This window comes from Lepisma saccharinum, chromosome 6 (genome assembly GCF_977018435.1).
Source record: "Lepisma saccharinum chromosome 6, izLepSacc3.1, whole genome shotgun sequence".
Classification (NCBI taxonomy): domain Eukaryota; kingdom Metazoa; phylum Arthropoda; class Insecta; order Zygentoma; family Lepismatidae; genus Lepisma; species Lepisma saccharinum.
This window is the reverse complement of record NC_139234.1, coordinates 48,723,700-48,751,419: the sequence shown is the minus strand read 5'-3', so window position 1 is coordinate 48,751,419 and position 27,720 is coordinate 48,723,700. Positions and strand designations below refer to the sequence as shown.

Here is a 27,720-nt window from a genome sequence, read left to right as displayed (position 1 = left end):
GGAATAATTGCCAAATTAAAGATGGGGAATGTTATATTCTAATTGTATCGGAAAACGTTGTGCATTTACACTGAACTTAGTAATGCAGAGATCTGTTTTAGGCACAAAAAAAAAGTTAAACATTTAGAAAGAATATGCGGAGAGTCCGTGAAACGGATATACAGACAGATTGAATGAACCGATAAACAGATATAGATTGGATGAAGGATTTGTAGAGAATCCATACAGTAGAAATACGGACATTTCGCATAATTCAATTATCCGGATAATTCGGATATCCGTTTCGGATGCAATGGATAATCGGAGAGAACAGATTTGATAAAGGATTTGTAGAAAATCCGTACAGTGAAATACTAAAATGACGAGAAAGAGAATATCTGGATATCCCGTAAAGCGGATAAAGGATAAAATTGTCCGGATAACGTGCACTTTCGGATATACGGACATTTCGGATATCTGGATAATTCAGATACCGGGATATCAGAATATCTGGATAGAAAATTATCCGATATCCGGAAAAAATGTATCCTGATTTGGCTATCCCGCATTTGTTTTCGAATTGATTGTCTAGACACATTATATATTTTTAAAGACTAGAAGTTACCACCGAAATTGTAGAGAAATGGAGGAAATTTTCTCAAAGTTATAAACATGTTATTAACTATGGAAATTCCACCAGGGTTGCTGAGGCGGAAATTATTGTCTTGAATAATTCCTCTTATGACCTAGGCGTTGGTTTCAGCGGGACCTGAAAGATGCTGAACTCACTCCCATGCCGTATGGCATGAGTGCGTATTCGCTTCGTTTTTGCCTTCTAATGGTCCCTGTGGGGGCAATGCTTCCCCGAAAAATTGCCTATTCTGGATGCGCAATTGCTGGAATTTGCCTCCTAAATTTTGATTTTCCAGTATCCGCGAAAATTTATAAAAGGGGGAAAGTTGTGGAAAATTCCTTGCCAACTGGGGATGTTTTGATGCAATGTATGAGTATTCAACAAATATAAAGGAATATTTTTACATTTTGCTGTAATACATTTAGTATTGAGGCAATAGCCAAACTAATCAAGTAGTATGCTTCACGTTTATTACGAAATGAAACTAAATTTCTTCTCTTTATGCGACAGAAACGCAAAAATTTAATCATTTGTATACTATTCATTCATCTTTGTTTCATATTGATCAACTTCTAAAACATTTTTTTTAAAAAAGCCAAGGATTTTTATTGTTCATAGCAATAACGATGCCAGTACATATTGTAAACACTTTGGATTAACATACATAGAAAATAGTGCAGAGGACTGCCATGAAATGCAATGTGATAAACTTTCAAGTAGTGCTATTAACAAAAAATTCAAAAATCGAAACTGAAAAAAAAGTCTTGAAAACCGAAACCAAGAAGAAAAGGTTTTGAAAACCGGAACGGAATAGGGAAGAAAGGTCTTGAAAACCGAAAGGGAAAAAAGTTTTGAAAACTGAAACCAAGAAAAAGAAAAGTTTTTGAAAACCGAAACGGAATGGGGAAAAGGGGTTTTGAAATCCGAAAGGAAAAGAAAAAGTTTTGAAAACCGAAATCGAAAGGAAAATGTTTTTGAAAACCGAAATAAAAAATGTTTTTGAAAACCGAAACCGAAAGGAATAAAAAGAAAGAGGATTTGAAAACCGAAATCGAAATGGAAAGAAAAAGTATGTTGTTCAAAACATGGTTTTAACAGCACTAACAATTCGATAAGCTTCATGAATGTCACAGTGAGAAAGGAAGCTTGGGTATTGCACTCGAACACAAAATATCTCAGATTTCCCACCAAAAAAATAATAAAATAAAAGTGCTGCCCTCTACGTCATAGCCGAACCAAGTGTTGGATCAACCTTTCGGAAGTTTGTCCCTGACCTCGTGACCTCATACGGTGGGAGGAACAACACGGCAGAGTACGTCGTGCTTTTCCTCCATTTGCAAGGAATTTCCAGTAACAGGCTTGTCTCCTCGCTGGGAAGTTTGCCGGTGCAAATCTCTCGTGTGACTCTGCTCTGGGACAATTCGTTGTGAAATGACAGATCAGCCTGCTGGCGGAGCGAAAGGTAACGAAGAGGCAAAACGTCCTAGTTTGTAAATCAGGAATGGGAAATGTGGAATGCAGAGGTAGGAAGGTAAAAACAAACAAAGTATAAAGTTGGTAGGTTCGTAGAGATGAAGTCAAGAGAAGAGCAATAGAAAATAGATGGAAAATAGTGAAAAATAAAGAATGCCATTTTGCTAATCGTGATCTGATGATGAATGACGATTTTACTGTACTCCAGGCCAAGAATCGAACCAGGAACCTTAGTTTGGAAGGAAGAACCACCTCCATTCTTTAAACAACTGTTCATTATATGTTAATCTTGCAATGAAAGTTTTGAAATTTGGAATTGAAACACTTAACACTTATTAATATCGTAAAGAACTATTCCCACTGGAAGTGCGAGGGAAGGGGTTGTTATTCAAATGTTACTGAGGGGCTGACAATTCAATTTTGGACAAGGCAGCCGTATATACCTACGTCCACACTGAACTGTAACGCTTATTTTTGAGGGAACAGCTTTCAGCAGTACAAAAGGGGGCACTTCTTGTGTGTCCACCGTTTTTTTCGAGAAGAGGTTTAATTCCTGGACGCATGCTTATCGTTCATGTTTCGTTATTCATAACTAGCAAACATCATGGTATAGATTATAGAATAAACCACAGTAGTTGATCATTCAGATCCTTTAATAGACTCACGTATCCACAAAACAATTGAAAATTTCAAGGTGACAAAAGCAAAGAAGATTCACGGCAATACTCTAGAAGGAATTCTAAGCACATGTAATTTTTCACATTTTGGACAATCATAGCGGTTTTTCGATAGTAAAGAAAAAATTGAAAACTGCTGCACTTGTTTTCGAAGGTTCAGCCGAGTTTTAACGATAGGTGTTGAGTTGAGATGACGTCATTGGTTCGTTTGTTAATTGATAAATTCCGGAGCTGTGACTCGCTCCAAAGCTGCAATTGCAGGATAGCCAGGGATGTTACGGAAATAATCTCACTCTAGTAAATTTTTAAGTCACCTTAAACAGTTTTCGAGAATGGCAAGGAAACCTTTTGCTACATATGGAAAGAATACAAGTGCCCCCAAACCAAACCATAATGGTTTAAAATTCCTCTCACTTCGACTAGCACACAGAAAAGCCTCTTTTGTTGTGAAAACCTCCACGCACGTGGTACGCACCAACCTTCATACCCCTCTGTGATCTAGGGGTGTGCAACAGTCTCTCCTACAATTGGAAGTACGCATGAATGGAGAAGCAACACTCTGTTTGTGGAAAAACGGGGATGACCACCCAGGTACGCTTCTTTTCCATCGTCCTGGAAATTGGTAGGCAAAGAATGTGTCATCGCACGGAGGCAAGAGGTTTCGCTCAATTTGTATTGAAGAAGCGAGCCTCCCCGAGTCTTTTCAAGACGGGAAACTTTTCTGAATAGCCCGAGTTCTCTCCGTTCGTCATTCTTCCTTCGAAAATGCATTGGAGGCGGAGAACAGGTCTTCAAATCGTGTGACTGAAGCGAACTGCTAGAAAACGGGGCCCCCACACCATTCCTCGAGACCTTCACGTCACGCTTCACAATTTGGAGTCAGTTTCCCACGGAAAGTCAACGTTTTCCTGGCCTCCCCTCCCCCACACCCCCTTTCTTTCTCTTCAGGCCCTCGACAAAAACTATCCTCCCACTTTTCACCGCCAAGTACCTCGGCTACAACACCCTGCAGCAACGAGGGACTTACCGAAACGGTGAACCGCTGGCTGCCATAAGAAAATGTTGAACGGAAAGGGAGAATTCAAGAATTTGCTCGTAAAAATGTGAAAGTAAACAGGAATAAGGGTGGTAAATAACCCTGGGAATTGCACAATTACAGATTCTTTGGATTACGGTGAAGCCAATTTATTTGTTGGTACGATATATTTTTTAGGATTTTTGCGTTTCTCCAGCGTTATTGACTGTTCGAAATTGCTGGTGTCGTATTTCAGAATGTTCTGTGTGTTGGTTCAGCATTATTGGCGAAACTTCAGTGTTGTTGGAGTTATAGTTAAGCATGTGGTTCAACATTTTTAAGTGTTCGTTCAGCGTTTTATTTTCTTTGGCTCAGCATTATTAGCGTAACTTTGGTATTGTTGGGATTATAGTTAAGCATGTGCTTTGTGTTGGTTCAGTATTTTTTGAGTGTTCGTTCAGCATTTTTGAATGATCGTTCAGCATTTTTGAGTTCACTCATCGTTTTTATGCTTTGGTTCAGCATTTTAAACGTTTCTTCAGTATTATTGGGGTTATAGTCAAGCATTGTTTTGTGTTGGTTCAGCATTTTCTAAGTCGGTTCTTTTCTGAGTTCTAATCAACGAAGCTTTTTCACATGACCTCACGTCACAAAGGCGTCTTTAGTTTTTCCAAGATTGCTGAAAAGGCTTTCCACAAAATAGTTGATGACTAAGGATGACTTCCTTAAGATCATAAATTGGCTAGTTACATATTTTTCTAACTTTTTCGGAGTTGTTTCCCCTCTCATTTTCAAAAACAAGCCCTACTCAGCATCAAAATCGAAAAAAAATTATTCCTGTAATCATTCTTCACCTTTTGTACTCACTTTCTAAATGAACCAACACGTGACAGCTTAGGACTTCAAAGAGCCTTGGTAATTACAGGAAAGATTGTCCAAAGAAGCTTTGTTCTGCTTAAAACCTAATTTATAATACATAAAATTCAGCGTTATTAATGGCTGCAAAAATGTTAATTAACTGGATTGAAAGATTAAAACTAGAAAATAAGCATATGTTTATTATGGTAATAAGAGATAAAGACTTGCATGCGAGAAATGCACTTGAGTGAGTCTATAAAGATATTTTCAAGTAAGTACAGGGTGTCCGGAGAAGATTGTACCAGTCAAACCACTTCGCTCAATAACCACTCAACAACGCTGGTCTAGAAGTTTACAGATTTATGAAAATAATAATGTCAACAAGACTTGGAGAATAATCTTCCGTTTGCACCAGAAAGCATGCTCATACCACCTCATTGGGCTGAGAATAATTGTTTCGAAAAAGAGTACATTCTTTTGCGGACACCATGTATTGCGCGCAACACAGATACTCAAAATAACATTGTAAAAAAATGGTACTGTAAAAAAATATGACACGCGCACACCTATAACAAGCCTTCAAGAATGCATATTTCCGATGTTCGAGGAATTTTTCACATTTTCCGCGTGAAATAGCGATATTTGTCGATAAGGATAAAAAAATCACGTAAAAGACGAAATTCTAGTTGCCGACCTGCGTGAAAAAGTGGTTAGCGCAGCACGCTACGACGCTAGGTGCCCCGGTTTCGAATACCTGCATTTGAATGAGTGTCCTTTCATCAGTTGCATCATCACTCATCGTCATCTTTGCGATTAGCCGAAAGTGGCAGAAAAGCGAAGTAAAATAAACTAATCAATCATTCAACGAAATTCCAGTTATTTCACTACTTGACTATTGAAAAAGTTGTTTTATATGTTGTTTTTGAGAAGCATGCAACTTTTTTTCGGTATTATTGCGATTAACAATATGTATGGTCCCTAATTCTGGGTCTTTTCTGGTTTTCTTTCTCGTTGAATCATGGGTAAGTCTCTCAGTTCTCTATCTCTGCTCAAATTTCAAAACGAATCTATTTGCGGTACCATGCTTACAAAACCATATTTAAGCTTAACCGAGTATATTTTTTTTCTGGTTAACTCGAACGAATCATGTTTTCCGGTCCAGGGAAGAACTCAAAGTCAACCATGTTTCATGTTTTTGTGTTATCAACCTCTAGTTCTTATCATTAAGCTCCATTGACTACGCGTTTCCGCTCCGTGAAAAAATACAAGGCGACCGACCTCCGTCCTCATAATCTTTTAATTAAGACATCCGTAGCAGGGTCTCCCTAACAAAACATGTAGGCTGTAATTGGAGACCCTATCGACACGCACGCTTCATGGGAAATACATGAACGGCATGGTTGTTTTTTTTTGGGGGGGGGGACGGGGGTGTTGAAGAGGAAATGAGTGTGTTTCAGAGGGTGAATGGTATCGATGCACCAATATATCTGATTCTTGGATCTCGGGATTGTACCAATACGGGACTGTTTGGTTCTGGTCTCGTGAATTATTGTTTTACTCTTGGAAGAACAAATGATGCAAGATGTAGTTGCTATTTTTGTTTGTTTGTTTGTACTTGATTCATTCTTCGTCATTTTTTCGTTGTCGCTTTCTGTCAGCTTTATATGCTCTTGGGAGGGAAACATAAGCAAAATGAGGTTGCTGTATTCTTGTTTCTTTCTGTTTGTATTTAGTTTAATTTAATAGATTTACTTTTGAAAGGGCAACAGATGCAAGATGGTGATGCTATCCTTCTATTCTTGTCTGTGATTGGTTTGTTTTACATCGCTTTTCTTTCATTTTTATGTACTCTTAGAATGTTTAGTTCACATCACTTTTCTGCTAGATTTACTGTTGGAAGGGCAAAAGATTCATCATCTGATTGCTGTGTATTTGTTTGCTTCTTTGCTTATATTTACCTTACTTCATTTCTCCGCATTGAATATGAATTTTGATTTCTTACATGAGATGGATGAAAAGCCAATCATAAGCATACATGGACGATGCACAGAACACAAACCCAACATAGAATTATACTGACTGTGGATGCAGACGCCAGAGCCGCTTTTGCCCGCAAGAATGCAGTTTCCAGAGTGTATAATACATGGAAGAGACTGCTTTCCAAAAGATATGCCATTTCAGAACCCTGATAGCAAGGCAATGTCGAGCGTCGACTGCTGAGTTTGTGTGTAAGGCATTTTCGCACCGATGTTCGTTTATTTTTCCCGTGTCAGATTTTTTAGCGCATTACTTTCTCTGTTGTCAAAATATGTTCAATAGAAAGTTCACTTCTGCACGTAACTACTCTGAATATTTACATGTCTCGTCAAGGTTTCAATACTATGCATATATTATTGAATCGATTCTAGTGCATTTCGGGAGTGCTGAAATAACTGTACACCTTACTCGCAGAAGAAAACTAGAATGGGGTACTTTCGGTAAGAGATATCCAGATTTCAGCTTTAGCGTACCATCCTTTTTCCCCCAGGTGGTAGGAAAGGCGCGATGGGGATTATGGTCCAGATGACACCCTGAGATAATTGAGGAGACGATTTTACCCCACACGGAAGAAAAATTACGAAGGGATGAAAGTCGTAATGGAATATATATATATATATATATATATATATATATATATATATATATATGCATTTCGGGATCGTCCTTGAATTTAGGACTTTCTGGGGGGAGGGGGAGAGGGAAGAATGGATAGGGAGGGAAAAATTGATGGGAATTATCCCGTTTAAATGGCCCAAATTAGTCACTTTTCCCCGACAGTCTTTTATTTCAAATGTGGGAGCACCCCCTACCTTACCCAACAGGGGGAAAAATTATTGGAGGGAGAAGAGATGAATGAGATATAATCGAATTTATGAAATACGAGGCCTTTCCTCGAGTTAACATTCACTTTAAGCTTTACGGCCATTTTCCCTCGCTTTTTTTGGCGGAACAGAGTGCGAAACGGAGGGGGGAATATTCAATATTAACTGAAAGTGATATCGTTTATTTTTCTTGTTACCATTTGTATCATATTTTTTTGAAATATTTCCTGCATTAATACTGGAAAAATCTCTCTTGAAGGATAGGTGTAATAAATCGTATGAGGATTGTTCAATTTACTGTTATTTATCGTGTATGGTTGCGTTTCACATATCTGGGTACTCTCGACACCATCTCGGTTGTTTCGAGACGAGATGAGAAGGAGAGAATGTCTTATGAACGTTGAGTTTGAATCCCACCCAAGGCTTTAGCAATTTTTATTAAGATTTTCGTCTTCTCACTTGCATACTCACTCTTTACTTCATTTCCATTTCTCCATGTTCATCCCTCTTTCCCTCTTCCTATGTCACTTTCATACTCACACTCTTACCACTATTTCTCCATGTTTCCTCTCTCTTTCAATCTTCGTGCCACTTTCATACTCACGCTCTTCCTCATCTCTATTTATCCATGTTTTTTTCTATTCTCTCTTCCTCTGTCACTTCGATACTCACGCTCTTCTCTCTCTACTTCCTCATGTTTCTTCTCTCTTTCACTGTCATTCACACTTTTCCTCATCCCTATTTCTGCGTCTCCCCCCTACTCAAGGACGTATTTTAAAGGGTACAAGGGGTCCGGACCCCCCGGAAGTTTTATCAAGTATTAAAATAAAATAATGAAAAATGTATTCGTTTAGCCGTTGTTATATAATTTCCTCCGAACTTATTGTAAGACAAGGATTATATTGGGATCATACGGCTTTGAAGGACACGAAGGGCGTATTTAAAGGAGGTCCAGTCCTCCAAGAGACTTGCGAAGTACTAAAATTAAGTAATTAAAGTATTAGCATTTGTTGCATAATCGATGGAAATTAATTTCCTCTGAACGTTTTAGAAGGCAAGGATTATATTGGGATCATGCGGCTCTGAATGACATTACAAAGAAGATTTATGTACACTACTACTCAAAATAATATGCATAAAATATTAATCAGACACTTACTTTTCTCCAACTACATGTAACATCATTTTTGTTATCCGATAAATATTCAATTATTCATCTATTTGACATTAATTCATTGCCAGTGTAGCTACTTGTTTTTATGTACATTATTCCGATCTTAACTACAGGTAAGCTACGTAATGAATTTGCGCTGTTATATCTCTATTCTTATACAGTCTTTTTACCTATTCGTGTAATAATAATATAATATTAATTTATGTATTGTAATTAGTATTAATTTGATTTAATATAATTATTTTAATTTAAACATTATTGTTATTATTATTATTATTTCTGAAACACTTGGTTCGGACCCCCCTCCCCCCCGGAAACATATTTCTAGATACGTGCCTGCGGCCCTTCTCTCTCTCTTTTTCTGTCACTTTCATAGTCACGCTTTTCTCCCTCTACATTTCTCCATGTTCTCTTCCTTTTTATCTTGTTTTCCTTCTCTCTTTTCCATCTCTCTCTGTTCCTCTCATTTTCTAATTTTCTCACTACCTTTCGTCTCCTACTCCATTCTCTTGCCCTCACCCCTTTTCTCCACTTCTACCTTCCTCCTTTTCGGGTGCCTGCCCTTATAAATAAGAACCACTTCACAGCTCCAGGTGTCTAGTTAATTCTTGATGCCCTCCCGAGGGGATCGTGCCAGCCCAAATGACAATGGAATAGCGAATTGGTAGTCGATAAACGAGGCTGGCTGATACGATGTATGCACGTGGAGTCGTTTCGTGCCTTCCCCCCTCCCTCGGCTTTGTTACCAAGAACACGTAAGATTTGCCTTTGAGGGAAACTGGCTTTAATTTAGCATTGAATATAAACGAGGCGTGGGGCCCCGGCACAGATGGCCCTTCCGTGCCGTTACGTTATGCAACAATTAGGCCCCGTGAAAGGGGTTGTTAAGCGTCGCTTAAATATTAAGGACTTCTAATAAATCTGCAGGACGGACGTTCAACCTTCCCCAGGCTCTTCGCGAAATTTGACTCTTCTTGGCACCTGTGTTAGCTTCTTGTATAGCCAGGCTCCTTGGCGGAGTGGTTAGAGTGACGCACTACTAAACAAGTTGTCGTAGGTTCGAATCCTGATTAGTTTCATTGTTGTTTTGAGTCCATGTGATGTTCACATTTGTACCTTGCCTCAGTTGAAAGTGGGATCCGTTGTGCATCCACCGGGTTTCGAACCCGGAACCTCTTGATTACATGATAATATTATTACCACTAGGCTATCGGGGAGACTCAATAGTAGTTTGTGTGTTTGCTCCTCCGTCTATGCCATCAGTACACCAATACAAATAGAATGTTTACCATGACGTCGCGGATCACTCTGTGGGATAAATGGGAAGAAACTAATTATTCTTCACTTGTTTGCAACGTTTTTCTTCGCAGTGGACAATCTATCTATCTATCTATCTCTCTGTCTGTCTGTCTCTCTCTCTCTCTCTCTCTCTCTCTCTCTCTCTCTCTCTCTCTCTCGCTCTCTCTCTCTCTCTCTCTCTCGCTCGCTCTGTGCGCGTTCCAGGCACATTCTAGTGTTGGCGACGAGACGATACATTTCCCGTCACGTCTCCTTTTCGAGACGAGATACGAGACTGGATAAATGAATATTTTCGGTTGTTTGTTTGGCTAATCGGGACTGGACCTACAGTTTAATGTGGGATCCAAATTACTGTGCCACGTGCACATGAATATTTTCGAGACGAGACGGCATCTTTGAGAGACGAGACGAGACAGACCAAAGTGTAGTCGTCTCGTGGGCAACAGTACTCATTGCACAGTGCTTCCGACCACACTTTATAAACTGTAGGTCCAGTCCTGATTGGTTAGCCTGTCTGAGTTAAAATAGACATAACACAAACATGTCTCTTTCTCTGTCTGTCTGTCTCTCTCTTTTTCTCACTGTGTGTAGGTTTTCCCTCTTGCTGTGTGTGCGCCTCTCTCTCTCTCTCTCTCTCTCTCTCTCTCTCTCTCTCTCTCTCTCTCTCTCTCTCTCTCTCTCTCTCTCTCTCTCTCTCTCTCTCCCTCCCCTCTTTCGCTGTGACTCAAGCTAATTGTATACTCAGTGAAACTGGAGCTAATAAAAGTAATCGTACTAGTGTTTTAGTCAATCCCCCAAAAGAGTATATTTTTTCAATATTGCCAAGGCAGTCCCCGCCTGCGCAAGAAGATGACTACATATTTCTGCATCGAGCTTCTATTGCAAAACTAACTTACTGCGATTGAACTTCAAAAGTTAATTCCCAAACCGATACGCCATCAAGAACATCAGGACACCCAACAGACTGGCCTACAGCTGGAAAATCAATGACCACAGCGCACCGTACGGTTTACCAGCCAGACAAGAAAGAACTAATATGACCAGAACTATATCAATACAGCTGACATCACAACACAAGATCATATAATTGGTCCGACCAATGGGCCATTGTGACGCATTTATCCCTCCAGTAGAAGTCATTGGAAGGCCCGATAGGTTATATACCGTTAACTGTAACTTTAATAGTGGGCCGTAAAACCGTACTTTATTGAACCAAAAACCTCGGCTGTGCGTTTGATTCAGATTCCTTGCACAGACAACTCTGAGAATAGGGACAGAGGGAAATGTGAGAGCTGGTTTGAAGTGAGGGAGGATAGCATATTCTCTCTTGTTCTGTCACGCGCTCATGTTTAGCAATACCATGCGTTTCTGCATGAGTTTCGCCTTTCACACGAACGTATAGCACTGGTGTATACTCTATCTCATGGAGCAAGCGTACGAAAGCACGTCTCTGCGCAAGTGGTGAACGCGTGAGAGGTACAGTGAGTGCGCTTTACGCGCTCCCTTGCTTCACAGATTGCCTGGACAGAGTATAGTAGCATAAGGAGTTGTGGCAGTTCCCGATCTCGCCGTGATTTCCTGTTCGACTCCTGGCGTGTGTGAGTCTTCAGCAGTCTCATCCAATCATCGTTCATCGTTGCGATTAGCACAAATAGGAATAAGAGTTACGTAAAATCAGAGATCTGCGCTGCGCATTCTGTAAATAAGCCGCGTTGTTGCGGGCTAACAAGGCTTCGGCGTCTGAAACCACAGCTCGAATAATCCACTGTGAGGTGCCTTGTCCATATGAGGCTCGAGTGCCCCTACACAGCTGTCGTCAAAGGAGTCGTAATTTTGATATTTGTGTGTGTTTAAAATGTTCTTGATAAGAGTAATACTATCTGAGATTCTTCTTGCTCAAATTAGCTTTTGATGTTGTTAAGAGGCTTGTGCCCTCGTATTGGTTCGAAGGCGCACTATCACTGTCCGCGCACCTTTATTAGTATTAATAACAAAATTGTTATCAACACCATTGTCGTATTGAAAAAGGTGAGGTTTTAAGTTGAAATCCACCCCCCCCCCCAGAAACTTGCTGTATGTTGGATTAATATAAGGTGACTCGATTTGATTTTTATTTTAGATTTGCTTTTCTGCCACTTTTGGCTAATCGCGACGATGAGGATAAGTGATTTCATGAAAGAACACTCGCAATGAACACCCATGCCCATACCGGGATTCGGACCCAGGACCGCTGGCGTTGTAGCACGTTGTTCTAACCACTCCATCACGGAGGTTGGCGGCGTAAATGTAAGTTCAGAAAATATAATCGGCAACTAATTTCCAAGTACTTATTCAAAGCTTTATAAAAATACCGTAATGCTGAGGGGACCCTTTCCCACCCGGAATTTTCAAATATTTGCAATTCCTGAAACTTGTGCGAAACAGATTTTATTCTTGGAATCTCCGCCGAACCGACCCCCCCCCCCCCCCCCACTTTCACTTCTAAGCGTCCTCTAGTGTTGTCCCTGGTTAGACTGAAAATTCCCTTTCAGGTCTTTAAATTTCCTGTTGGATGTTTTAATCCTCCTTGGCAAGAGTTCGAACCTGAGACCTCTAGCTTCTTAACTCGTTACATTCAACCCCTCAAGCGGGCAGCGTTGTATGTGCCTGGGTTCCATAAAACACATGCTTGTACAAGCTCATAGAGACTATACAGTGATTGATTTTTGTAGTATGGGCACATCAGCATGTAGGCTATTTTTGCCCATGACACAATTAGGGGATAAGTCCCTTGCCTGAAACAAATTGCAGACAGGCCCCAAACAAGGAAATAAAATATGTTTGCTAAAAACGTCATTCTTCAATTTTTAGAACTAATTCATTTATTCGTTACTTAATAACTAAAACTAAACTATCTCTGAGAACTAAAAGCTCCTTACCTAGTTATAAGCCGAGGCTGTAAAGGGGCACTCAGCACACTCAGTGGAAAACCGGAGAGAATTATCCTGGCCATGGGTCCAAGCGCCAGAGCCTAGTTGGCCTGCAAGAAACAGTTACCGAAGTGTACTACGTGGAAGTGAGATTGACTTTTGGGAGCCTTATCAGAAGGTCATCCCTAAATTCACGCATGAGGAGGTCACAGTCCCTGGGAATCGAATATGAGTCCATCGCATGATAGCCACACGCCATGCGACTTGGCCACCGCGGATAAATATCATTACGATGAACACAACAAATCGAAATTGTTCTCGAAAGAACATTTGTGGCTTAACCTCTGAAAGACAAAACTTCCATTTTCGTGACAGGAGTACATTGTATCCAGGTCAGGGTTGGCAATTTTGTTTTTTTTTTTAAAAAGAAACAAAACAAACATTTTTTTGTGTGTTTTAAACATGTTTTAATGTTTTAAACAGTGTTTTAAACAAGAACCGAAAAAAACATGTTTTAAACAAATAAAACGTTTAAAACATAACGCCAAGAAGACTTACTTTCTAAGAATAGTGATTAATAAGGAATATATTAATCAACCAAGGATGGACTGTGTTCCTATTATGACGTAAACGCTTGACTAACTTCTTAAAATACACATTTGTGTTAGTCTTAAATCTCGCATGTAGGCTGTTCTAGAAGCTTCAACCACAGCTTCAACTAATCCACAGTTGCCAGGCCTCACTGGGTCCACGTGGTAGCTATTTTTTTAATACATTTTTTTATCGTCAATGCAACTAAATGTGCACATTTTGCAGTGTGTTAAGTGAAGATCAAAACGGTTTTATGCATGTAGTATTCAATTTTAAAAATATTTTAAAGACCTGTAAAAGATACATAGCCAGGTGTTTTAAACGTGGTGACCCACGGTTATTCGTCACATGTTTCTTTGTTAATTCAATATACATTTTCAGCCACTGAACAAATTTCTATACACAGTAAACAGAATGACACTTATTGCCTATTGGATGAAAAGGCATACTTACGAAACATGCAAACAACCACAAACTATCAAACATCAAGTATAAAAATATGTTTTAAACAAGTCTGAAAAAAAAACATGTTTAAAACACTTTGTTTTAAACGTTTTAAACATTTGTGAAAAAACAAAGCCATGTGTTTTAAACAAGTTGTTTTAAACATGCCAACCGTAGTCACTACAGCCAGACAGATGTCTTGTGCACTGTTAATGTGGAAATAAAGAAGGAAGAAAAAACACTATTCTGACACGAAATCATGACACGCTACTGCAACACTCTAATCATCAAAAATAAGTGCACAGAATACTTACCTATAAAGGGACGAGAAAAAGAAGAATGGAGCAAAGATGAAGAAGAAGAGGAAAATATATAACAGTAGGGAATCGTGCCGGTCAAGCCTGGGCAGCGGCGTAAGGAAACGAGAAATGTTTTCATGCATCAACGCCTCCGGGCAACACTGAGAAGAGTTGTTTGCTGGCAACACTGCAATTTAAGATACCTGAGCGAAAATTACACAGTGCGTGACGACACCTTGCTGGGGCTAGCGGCTGGTAGTTGCGAGTTTGGATACCTCCTCAACAAACTGTTATCATCGACGATGCCAAGTCGACATAGGGCTGGAAGCATATTTTGAGAGAGTGTTCTTTCCCATGCTTTCGTTACTCGCTTCAGATGCGTTTTAACACCACAACTGACACCAAAGTGGGGAAGGGGTTGTTGATTTGGAGATGAGCATGATTAACAACCATCACCTTAAAAATTTCGTAGAAGAATTTGAGCTATGTATGAGTGTAGAGGCGTATATACGTGTTATAAGTTATAAGGACAGTATTAACAAAACTGGTCAGAACACTGTCCTAACATTGTCAAAGTTAAGTTCATTTTATGCACAGAAAGGCTAATCGTGACTTGGCCTGCAATTTAAAGCGAGATCTGAACCACTGTGGATCTAACCCGAAAGCTCTTGATTACAAGGCGAAGCATATTATATCCCTGCATCATCGGGCAAAAACTATAAAACACATAACCATAAATAGAAGGCATCAAGTTGAAAACGAGGAATAATAAAAGTACACATATTTTATAGAGTCGAATTGAAAAAACAACAACGTGTATATGTATACTATTGTTTTATTCAAATAGAAATTTGTTTTAAATGTACAAGGGCAAAGACTGGCAGATTATGTTTACTTGAAGGTTGTCAGGACAGGATTATTTATTTATTTGTTTTGTTAGTATTTCTTTAACTAATACTTACGTCAGAAGAAACTTTTACCATTCAATACATAAATATTCCGAGAAATCTTTCTCTTACTTAACAAGATATATTCATAATATTTCCTTTCCATGCTCCTGTTGAACAACGGTTCTGTGTATTTATAATACAAGTTCAGTCAGTCTAAGCTTGTGAATTTCATTCTGAAAATAGTTTTGTAAAACGGAGACTTTCGTTTGTTTATTTATTCACCATGACAACGGAATTGCCAATTTGAAAATATCGGTCAAGTTCGATGATAAAATAAATATGTTTTCCATTGATTATTGTGAACTGTTGTTTAATGGCGTTTGTTTGCCACGAAATTTTGTTTACCATTATTCTTTCGACATTTAGAGATCAATTTTTATGGCGTATACGTTTAGACTCGCACATGAAAATTGAAGTATTCTAACCGATAGTTTCAATGTGCTTTCCAATTTATGATCCGTGTGTTTGACGGTCAAAACTTGACTTGAAAGTTACTTCAACTGTTCACTTTATCTCCTCTTTGTCATATTATTTTCTCTTTCAACAATTTATCCCGAGTTATTGACACAGTATATTAAAAGTTGAATAGAGTGAATATATTTATTTCCATCCACTTGATCATATAAGTACAAATAGCACTATGATATGGGATAGGTCAATTACATGTATAATTTTTAGTACAAAGGAATTAACACATACTTATGCATATTAAAAAGTATAAAAGAGTATAAAATAACATAAAAATAGAAGAGAAATCAAAGGTTATGTTTATTAATGAGAATAAAAATTAAAGGTTATGTCTATTAATGAAAAATATGATCTAAGTACTCCTGTGCTATAAAACAAATACTTCATTAGCAAGCTCTTTACTGTCATTTTAAATTTAGTTGGATTATGATTCTTGAATTCCTCTGGAAGTTTGTTATAAGGTTTTACACCTTGAAATCCTAGACCATTATATGTTTTGGATGTGCGGACAGTAGAAAGGTGGAGGGAGTTATGCATACGAGTGCTGTATTTGTGTATGTCCAGATTTTTTGAGAAGATTTCAGAAATTGTATGAATAAAGCACAATGTTTCTAATATGTACAACCATGGAAGAGGTAATATTTGAAATTAATTGAAAATTTGTTTCGTTGGGCTTGAGAGGGATATATTTTTCATAATTTTTAATATCCGTTTTTGCCAAATATAAATTTTCTGCATTTTGGGTGAACTTCCCCAGAAAAGATACCATATGTAAGTACAGGTTGAATCTGTCCAAAATATACTGTTCTTAAATGATTTAAAGATAAAACATTTTCTCAGAATTCTCATCAAGTAGCAGATCCTGCTTAACTTTTGAGTTAAAATAGTAATTTGCATGTCCCAAGACAGGTTTGAGTTGTGCATAGGACAAAGAATGACCAAACAGCATGCGTGAGTGCACCTAGAACGCCCCCTGTTCTGCTGTTCATTTCATTCCCGGATCATTGTGAGGTATATTTGAAACGTCTCACAGCTAACAACAGCTGTCTTCAGCAACTTGGATTATGTCAGGATTTCGTGAAGTATTCTTCCACTCTTCAAGGCCATTTCCTTCATCCAGTTGCCACAAGACACAGCGTAACATGAGACGTAACACTCATTCTGATATATAGTGACAACCAGTAAATCTGTTGAATTATAACCATGCCAGGACATAATCTAAAGAGATAGCGGGGAAGCTTATTAAAAATAAAGATTTCAACTTTGTGTCTGACACGAGGTCCGCTGGTACACTCGCCTACACCTGGAATGACGAATGGGTTAGCAGAACTCGTGGCAATATGCAACTTCAATCCTGTTGATTTACGTGAAAATGTTTTCTTCTGTCAACATGTACAACAGACCCTGGTTTTTTTTTTTTTTTTTTTTTTGGTGGTAATGAGAACCATAAGGTACGCTTGAGATAAGTTATTACATGTAATATTCTGCAAATTTCCAATGAAAAGGCTAACATTTTTGCATATATTTATAAGTACACAAGCACTTCCGCGTTTTAACAACCCCAATTGAAATCAACGGACTCGTTACAACGCAAAAGTGTACATAATGGTACAATGGCATTAGAACATTAATAAAAACACTCTTTACCCATTAATAGCAAACTGAATTACGCTTTCTCGTGAGATTATATTAAAATCATTCCATACCGATAATCTGTATTGTTTTACTCGTTACATTTTCAGGTTAATACTTCACGGTAGTTTTGTAATAATTTTATGACTTTCTACCAACAGAATTATGTTTGACACGTGGTATAATAATTGTGCCTATTAGTGTTAGAAAAAGTTATTATATTGGACATTCGGTCTAATATTCAAATATCTTGTAAAGGAATGTTCAACGTCACTAATTGGTATTTAAGTTGTGTTCCACAAATACCGTTTTGTAATCCACGTCGTATGAAACCCTTTAATTGGTTGGTGGTACAAAGCAGATTGGCCATGCTTTATGTGTCTTGACTTTTACATGTTGCATGCTAATTCTTCTTAATGGAGTTCATAATGAAGCATAAATGACCTCCTTCCGTTTCTTTCAGTCCTGTTTTACAACCATTGTTTTTTGTTTTTTGGTTGATCAACTGTGCGAAGCGAGGGATCATATAACCTGCCTTCAAATTTTTATTTCAATATACTTCCGTCTGCAGTTCTGTCTTCGGTATGTCTTGTATTCAAATGTTCAATGAAAGCGTTATTAGGAATTTACGATGCCACATTACGTTCTTTGATATTCCACACACTCAACGAATTGAATAGCCCATAGTAAGTTGATGAATTGTTCTAGCCTTGGCTTACACCACATTCTAGCCAATCCAGTTACAGAAATAAGTTTGGAAAGCGTTTAGTTAAAACTTTAACAAAAACCTACATAATTTGTTCTGTGAATCCAATTACTTTGGCTACATTCATAACGGAATGTTGAGAATAAGGAGATTCTTAACGTAACGTTAATTTATTTTAAGATATTTTTACGGTAAATTTACGATTCAAGTTTCTTATTGGCTATAAGGAATTGTTCATTTTTACAACAATATATCTGATATCCAGTGACCACACCGCATTGTGATAGTAAAGTTTCTTGATTGATTGAAGTTTAGTTTTAAGCCCGCTTTATTAACAAAAAGTTAATAGGGACTGGACCTACAGTTTAAAAGTAGGATCCGAACCACTATGTTCCTCCACCGAGCATCGAACCTGGGACGCCTTCGGGGATGCCCGTAGGTGGTAGTATTACAAATTATATCTTCGGATTTGATGACACATTTCTTTTTTAAAACCAGGTGAACTTGGTTGTAAATAATCTTGAAAGATATATCCTTTGGACCCGCTATACCATAATTACAACGGAGTGTTGTAAATTCATGACCCAAAGCAAACCGCAAAAATGTCCCATAGAGTTGCTTTAGATATTGAAAGATAATCTTGATTTTTGCCATGAAATAATCCCTCGTGATATTGTTGGCAGTACTTAAATAATTCGACACAACCAGATGGTTAGTGGATTAAACCACCAATGGAAAGAGGGAAAAATCAAGTGCTACTGTGTTTTTGTTATATTGACTTAAAGGTTGTATTGTATTATACCTTAAAGACTTGTGCTCTCTCCCTCTCTCTTAAAAAAAAATAGATTTTATAATGTTGAATTTCGAGAGACGGAGATACGACTAAAACGCACAAAACTACCGCGGAGAAAATGCAGTTCAGAAGACTTAAAAATAAGTGCAATTTTAAAAATACTGAAAAAATGACCAAAAAGTGACAATTGACTCAATGTTTCTAGTCTAAAAAGAGAGAGAGAGAGAGAGAGAGAGATTCTTCATTAACTTCTTAATTCTCTGTTTTAATCACAAAAATACAGTTATCCATGTCACGTTATTCATCCCACAAACTCTTCAATCCTTCCAACTCATGCTCATTAAAAAGAAAATCTCATTATGTATAAATTGTCTTTTGGCTGAGGAACTTGAGGACTTCTGTTACCTCCTGTTTTTATCTTGATGGTTCCGTAACAGATGGGACAACCTCGTGAACATGACAACTTCCCTCTTCTTATAGCAGGTTCACAGACAGCTCGGCGCATCAATAACCTTCGATTTTCTGGGTCTCAAGTTGCTCTTCTTTCTCCCTCTGCTGTCAAGAAGAGGCAATTAGATAGCTTGCGTAAATACTGATAAGGACAGTCCTGTCATTATTATCCTTCGAGACTGTCATTGAGATGACGTGTGAAAAAGACCTTCAAAGAAGTTTGTCGGAATCAACACTTTTTAGAGTTGGATAGCTTGCTGTAACTGTTATGTAATTTAACCCTTGTTCAGTTAAACAATATTTCAGTGTGTTAACGCATGTTTCTTTTTTCAATCCTATTGTTGATTGTACAGAAAAGACATGAATATTATAGAATATGTATGTTTCTGTGATTAGAACTTTGATGAAACATATCTAGACAAAGAACACGGCAAAACTTTTGATCATGTTTTTATATTTTCTGCTGTACTTACCAGCAATATATTGTTGAGGTTACTATATTGGTGACCCGAGGAATGTTACTGGGTAGGCACACTCGCCATTAATAGCCCAACATTTAGTTTTATTCTGATTTCTATAAAATATGTACTGTTTTTACCTCTATAGTTGCCGCCAGTACTAAAGGCCGAATCACACCGAACTAGTTTACTTACTGGAATGCCCTTCTTGGCATTGGACTGGCTGCCAGGCTGGTTCTGACTAGTCCGTGTTCTAATTGCAACTTGCTACATGCTGTTGTTGCAACCAATTAGAGCGAACGATTGGTCACGTGAGGATAATCTGTGAGTTCGTAAAGGAAAAGCAGATTTTGCCTGGCCTTTTTGTTTGTTGATCGATAAAAAGTATCAGAAATTAATTACATCATTTTTTATTAATGTTTTGGAATGTATCCATTGGGTTATCCGTTAATGAAAGTGTTTATCATTATCAGTGTACTGAATATTTGATATATTTAGTTGAACAACGGTATTCTTTTTAATGAATGAATTGGAATCTCATGCATGAATACTTACTCGAGTTCATTAAAAAGCACGTTGAGTACAACTTGATAACAATTTCTTGTTTCAAACCAATTTCTAGCCCATATCTATATTATTATTATTATTATTATTATTATTAAAAAACCTGTAATTGTCAGGAAAATAGCAGCAGTAGTTGTTCCCCTACGACGTTTTTTTGAAATCGCTCGTCCATCTTTTTAGCTTTATGATCTGCGCAATATCACGTGGGACCAAAAACACTACCAAGAAGTAGGGTAACGAATATCGTGTAAGGCGAATTCTAGCCTCGTGTAATTCAGTCTTTAACTCTTACAGTACCCTCGTACTTATCTACCAATATTATTTCTTCTAGCAGAAATTAACAAATAATATTAGTGGTTATTTCCATACAGTTTGAATGCATATCCTTAATCCAGGTTTAGCTCTTTGATAGCTTACCAAAACTCACATCTTGTACGTATAAAGGATTATTAGCTTTGGCTTCTCCTGATGGATAGAACAATTAACGGAAGATCTTATGGGAAATTTCAACAATACTGTAGTAACTATTTCCTCCTTCTGTGGAGAACACACATTTCCTAAAAGATTAAATCTGTCTTAAACGAGTTCCTCTTCATTATCCAACTTTCAGTCGATGTAAAATGTATTTTGCTTTCCTTTCCTTTCTAAAGCATACGTATTTTGATGAGCTTCGTGTGGAAAGTAATTTCTATTATTGTACCTTGTACCTGCAAAAACAACTTTCAGAACACATTTGCAGTGCTTTCCTCGTCACATTAAAGGCAATAAAATATGGAAATTATATTCGTTATTCCTTTCACAACCGTGTTTTCAGATCATTGGAAAAGCAGCTTTCATGATGTCTGACTTGGGATTGGGCATTCGTGCTAAGAACGCATTCAAAGAAACTCTGTGAGATATTTGGAGTTCTTGCATATTGTCGACAAAATCGACCTCAGTTACCTTTCTAGGCAATTAATTTGTAAGAATTAAACGAAGACAACACAGAAGCTTGCCTTTGAAAATTTGTAGCTATATGTCAAATCACAAACCCTGACACCTTCTGTAAACAAAACCACCTGCATGCAGAAAGCATTGCAAACTCATACAAGTAAAATAATCCACACGAAAATCCAGCGTTGTTACAGGATTCATTACGTAAGGTAAAACAATGGCAAATTTGTAGTATGGGATACGCTGCCGCAAATGACGTCTCACTTTAAACCCAATGCTCTTTCTTTTTTTACTTATTGCTTCACCTTTATGGTTAACTCTTTGCACCAGTAATCATTTCCCATAAATTTGGCTTCTTTCTTTGAATATATTTTACTTGCATTTTTTAGACAAAATGATATAACATGGTAATGTATATTTCTAAGGATGATATAGATAGGAGTGTATTTGAAATTTGTTTGTACATTTTATGTAAATTGCATCTTATGTAACTAAAATATATAATGGGCATAAACAGCCATATGCATTGCTGTAAGTCCAATAAATATATTGATGATGATCAAAACAAGACAAAAAGTTCGTAAATTTATTGCGGTTGGAAACTTTGACAAGCATCCTAATAACGATTTTTGTTCCGCCAAATATAGTGCACTTCGTAAAATAACTTGGTGACATCGCAAGGCAAGATAAGTGTGAACATTTTGTAGTAATATAACTTTCAATGAGCTTAGAGATTTGTGTACATAATGATATTTTATAACATTGGTTATTTTCTAAAAATAATCATGTGAACAGCAAGGAAGTAGTGCAACTTAGTAATATTGCCTGACTTAGCCTTAGAAAAATAACATGCCGAGTTCTATGCGTGAGGGAAAGTCTCCGTGTTCTCCGAGCTTGTTTTCAAAACACCAGCAAGGACAGCCTTTGCAAAGGGGTGAGAAACAGATTCTACTCAATATTTATGTAACGTTCTGTCAGTAGTATCCTGAGAAACCAGTAAATGAAGTGGTTAAGTTGGTATCCCAGTGCAGTGGTGTGTCAGTGTCTGCAGTTTTAAGGGTTATGAAAGAGAGAATGACCGGGAGAGTAACAATATATGCGGCTGCATATTCGTCTGATGTTTTGAGAACGGGTTCTCACATTCAGAGGCTCTTATATAAAATGAATAGGTGCGGCGAACTATGAGTGTAACAGCAGATGATTGCGGTCATGGATCAGCTGACGCGGAGTGATACATCGAATCGGTGATCCGTTTGTTTACAGAAGGTCTCAGGGATTTTGATTTAGACCTTAGAATGTTCACGTGAAATTCATGTGACACAAGAGTAATGCATTAAGGTGGATCAATCTGGGTGTAAAGAAGTTCATTCGCTGACGAGAAATGACATCAAGTAGAAATATGTTGCGTTTTTCGAACAATAAGCTATACAACATTGGTCTTGATTTTCATGATCTGGAGATGTATTTAATAAAATGGACGCATTTGAAGTCAGCTATGCGAAATACTAAGTATAACCTATCGTGTGTCCAATCTACATTATAATTATAAACTTTTCCTACACACAAACTGCGTGTTTAAAACTACCTTTATGAAATCACATTGTAATGCATGGCATTAAAATCTAGTTAATATTAACGAGGTGAAATGCATAGATGTTGACCCCTCAGGAATTTGCACTTTTGTTTTCTTCAGATGAGACTATCTAAGAATAATAATTCAACGGAAGTAATGAATATCTTGGGTATTACTTGCATAAATCATACAATTACAATATCCAAAAAAGAAATGGTCTCCGTGTGACGTCATATTACTGATTCATTATTTCTGACCACTGAATATCATTGCATGTATAATCTTGAATATTAGCAACTTAAAAGAAACTGTCATTTTTTTAAATCTTGTTTTGGATAACTTAAAATATCTGCATTATGCAGTAGGCTATGCTTTGTCTCACAAAAACGTTTTACAAATATTTTGCTGTGGGTGTGTATTTAAGTACAAAAGGGAACTTTTAGATTCGAGTGGAACAGAACCCCCCGCCAAAATTTATTTTCACAGTGTTCGAAATTTTTTTAACTTTATTTCAAAAAGTGAAATATTGTTTGCGCTCTTTTGAATGTATGTTCTGACCTTGTTTAGTATTATTCAGTAACTTTACATATAATATCTGGACCCGGATCCAGATCTCACATTGCATTTCTGTGCAGTCAGGTGTATATTGCAGCTTTTATGGACTTGACAAAAGCAACAGCAACAAAAATGAACAACAACTCAAATTCCTGTAATTTTGCATCGTGTGTTATTGCCTTTTGATAATTACCATCACTTGTCTGCTAAAAATGGAATATACCTTAAAGGAATTTTAGTTTTTTTTTAATGATCCTATAATAATGACAATAACAATAATGACACCTCATATTTTTGCTCGTTGTGGAACTACAGATAACAAATAAATAGTGTATAAAGAAATTATCATATTTTGCCCATGCACGAAATAGTTCCAATACTGAAATAAATTTCATTAAATGTATAAGTAGTTAGTGTTGGTTGGTAATCCGTGCTGCTGTTATAATCTCTAGCATTGACAAATGCATGTAATGTATTGTCATAGGATTCATTAAACTCTGTTGTTCATTTTCATACAATAGCTGAAAGATTAATCCCATGGTGAGTGGACAGATGAATAATGACGAAATCTGGTTCGGGCACACAATTAACAGCTACACGGATAAAATACCCATATGTAATGAGATAATGTCTCTAGAATAATTAGCGATAAGTGTGCGATGATATTACTCATTTGTCAGTTGCTGATTGTGTCATTTTTGTCTTTTCAGGGTTTTGGTCCACTGTCCACGACAGAATGCTGCTTCGGATGTGGTGACCACATGCTGCTGTTCCGTGACCAGGCTCGTTGTATAAAAAGAAATCGAAGGAAATTGTCTCGACAATAACCGTCTGTCCTTCACCGAGAAATTGAAACAAAGATCAACATTCTTCAGGAACAATTGGCACAAAAATCAACCTTCGGCCTCCCCCTCCTCCATGTTTTGTAAAAGAAGAACCAAGTCAGGTACACACGTTCGTCACACCGTGGTCTTAACTCTAAAAACAAAATACACGCGTATTCCTTTTTCCCGTTTCACACACACAAACACACGCACACGGACACAAGAGCTGAGGAACAAGACCTTGTTCACGAAGCTACCATTTTAGGTCTTCCCGCGGGGGAAAGATGATTTGGCAACAGTGCACGCTCATACAGGTACCAGAAAAATGAAGAAGAAGAAGACTGTGTCATTTTTTAAACCCTCTTTTTTTATTTATTGCTCTCCCCCCCCCTTTCTTCCTGACTCAGGTGTATGCGAGGGCGTTTGATTGTGAGTGGGAACCGTCATTGTTAAAAGTGTGTTGTGAAGAGCGACAGCAAACCAGTGAAGAAGTAATGCAAGGTTTTTAATCTTCCTTCAAACTGTGCTCAGAATCGAATGATGTTGTTTCATTTTAGTAAAACTTAACTGTTTCTTCGTAAGTTTTCGGTGTTAAAGCAGACCCGTCCAAAAATACACAACTGAGGTAACTAACAAGTGTGTTTCTAAAAGAAGATGCAGACGGATTAAGTTACAGATGATCGTGTGTATGTGCGCGTGCTTGAGAAGAAACTCTACCGTTATAACTGTTCTGTGTTGTTACGGAAGGATAAACACACGACTCCTCCCACTTCTCGACCGTCTCCCCCCAAGAAGAACTCCCTCACTCTTACACCCATATTTTTTTGACTGATGGAAACTAAATGCATGATTATTACATGGACTTAGTTTTTTCGTACCAAGAATACTAGTCAATGAACATTTTTCTCCCTTACTGAGGTAGTACATGCAAGCATGTCAATGCATAAGTTTTTTTCCTAAAAAAAATTAAGGTGCTGCCAATATTGTAAATATATAGCGTCAAATAAATTTTTTCCTTAAAAATGTTAATTTTAGTTTAGTTCTTAACCACCTTTTCTAATAGAAAACTAACACATGTTGTTACCAAGTGTTGTCGGATTTAGCAAAAGAGTGCTACAGCCTCTGTTCTCCATCTGTAAAAAGACTTTTCGCTGTTGAAAAATACTTTGAAAGAGGATACACGGATAAATAACTAATAATAAAAAGACCATCTGACTTATCTTGGTTAAAATTTAAAACTCACATTGTACATAGAGCTCACTATGTGAGCACTGAACCTCCACATATGTAAATCCGAGCCTCAGTACGTTAAGTGTCCGAAGTTGATAAAGGTTTTGTATCCCTGTGAAATATAAGTGAACAGTTTTGGGATTTTAAGTTTTCATTTCAAGAGCACTTCTGACATTTTAGCTCTTGTGAATACATTTTTCTACCCATAAAATATTTATGCTTCACTTGTAACTGAAATTCTTCACTATAACTTCTTCATTTTTTCTTTTGTTAAAAAGTATGCTTTAAATTTGATACAAGTCCACATTTGACTTCTCTGAGAATATTAAAAAAGGTGTTTTGTGCATTTACTATTAATTGCACAATAATAAAATTATTAATATAGTTTTATAAGTAGAAACTTTACCCTTGTGAAAGTGTCCTATGACCTGAACAAGAAATACGTCAAGAAATTTTAAAACAAATAATCTCAGTTGGTTTCAAGCAACCATACATCGTGGGTTCACGAATGTGCTTTAAATTACCTTGGATACATGTTCATACAAAGTTGGGGTAGTCAGAGGAACAGTGATTTAATTTGTACTGCCAATATTCAATACGAAAGAAAATAACTGACTCAGTGGCGCAACCACGAATTTTTGTCTGGGGGCGGGGCAAGTACCAGGATAAACGTCCCAACAACAACAACAATAATGACATTATTTGTTATTATTATTACTAGCGGTATAGTAGTAATAGTAGTAGTATCAAAAACGTTATTATCCTCATAAATTACACAAAGAGGGGTAGAAGTCGGTGCTAAAGCATTTGTTTGGAACAAACTATTTGAAATATTTTTTCAATATCGTCAATTTTACGTTAGCTAATAATGGAAAAGAAGCACACAAACTGTATTTTTGAATGGCAGAAAATGAATGATAAATGCATTCCGAAGCTAATTCTTTTTGTGCATATAACATGTATAACTTTCATTTACAACATATGTTTTTACACATATGCAACATGGAGCGACATAAAATAAGAAAATACATATGGAACATGCTAACATTAATCGTGTACGTATTGAAAGTTTATTTGATTTGACTTCCGTCGAAGGTTGGGGGGCCAATGCCGCCCCCTGTGGTTGCGTCACTGAACTGACTGACTGTTGAAACCACAGGAACAGTCGCAGATATTTGTCCAATTTACACATCTCTTTTCAGTGTGCAAAAATAAATAAATAATTAAATCACTGTTGGCCTGACCCTTCAAGTCATTAAATACAGTATATATTCTTACAGGCACATATATTAATACAGTGACAACAGATAGGCTGTATTTTAAAAAAAATCGTCACTGCTTAGGCTACATAATATTTCTATTAAATAGTTCATTAGAAACAATGAAATGCAACATATTGCAAGAAATTACTTTGTAGCAAATTAGATTGAGTAAGCATTGAGGTAACTGATGACTGACAGATCAATTACATAGTAGCAAAATCAATTTGGAATAAAATTTACAAGAAAATCAACAAGAACGAAGTTCAGTGTTTCACGACCATCAGATATTGAGTATGTGTGTGTGTGTACACGCACGTTTAACAAAATTTTAAAAATGTGTGTATTCAATTATATTTTTTTCTCGAACTACTGCAGTAACATTATCGTTGCATTAGCTTACACTTTAAAACACATGAACACTAGGATCACTCTAGAAAATATCCATGAAATTATACGTTTTAGAAATTTCTACCTCAGGATAGTAGAATATTAACAAGGATATTTTTCAATCAATAGTATCATCATGTGTAGTTATATGCTTAAATGAAGACTTGCGATTTTATAATGGACCTATTAAAAGTGAAATTGCGAAGATTAATGAATACGATCATTCCATGGGGCAAGAAACCATATATAAGGTAAGTCGTAGGCTACAACAAGAAGCATGATATATGTATGCCACAATAAATCTAATAGCTAGTTATATTAGTATGATATAACATAATGGCATGTGTATGTTTCCAAAAAATATTAAGGCACTACATATTTGATTTGTGTTAGAGATTAGAGTGATACATTGAGCATACAGTGCAAAAATGATTCTCAAAACATTTCCTCATCTTGAAATAAGAAAAGCAAATTCTTTGGCGATTTTCAATTCAATTTCAATTTTATTACTCCATGAAAACCATATACATTGGTATTTGGAGGGTTCAGTACAGTTCATATAAAAAATATATAATTACAAAATTTCTATAATTTACAATCTAGATATTCACTAACGCTATAATATTCCTTATTAACTAATAGTTTCTTTAAGTTGCTTTTGAAACTTATCATACTTTCTGCTTTTATATCATTTGGTAAATGGTTGAATATTTTAATTGCCA

General features: G+C 37.0%; 1 protein-coding gene across 1 annotated transcript in view; it reads left to right on the top strand.

Moving 5' to 3' along the window:
* Positions 1–25,123, top strand: part of LOC145988732 (toll-like receptor 7) — a 73,627-nt gene extending 48,504 nt beyond the window's left edge. Inside the window, exon 2 of the mRNA XM_083123851.1 lies at positions 24,006–25,123. The gene's annotated coding sequence lies outside the window, so the exon portion shown is untranslated. The remainder of the gene's footprint in view (positions 1–24,005) is intronic.
* The last annotated feature ends 2,597 nt before the right edge of the window (positions 25,124–27,720 follow it).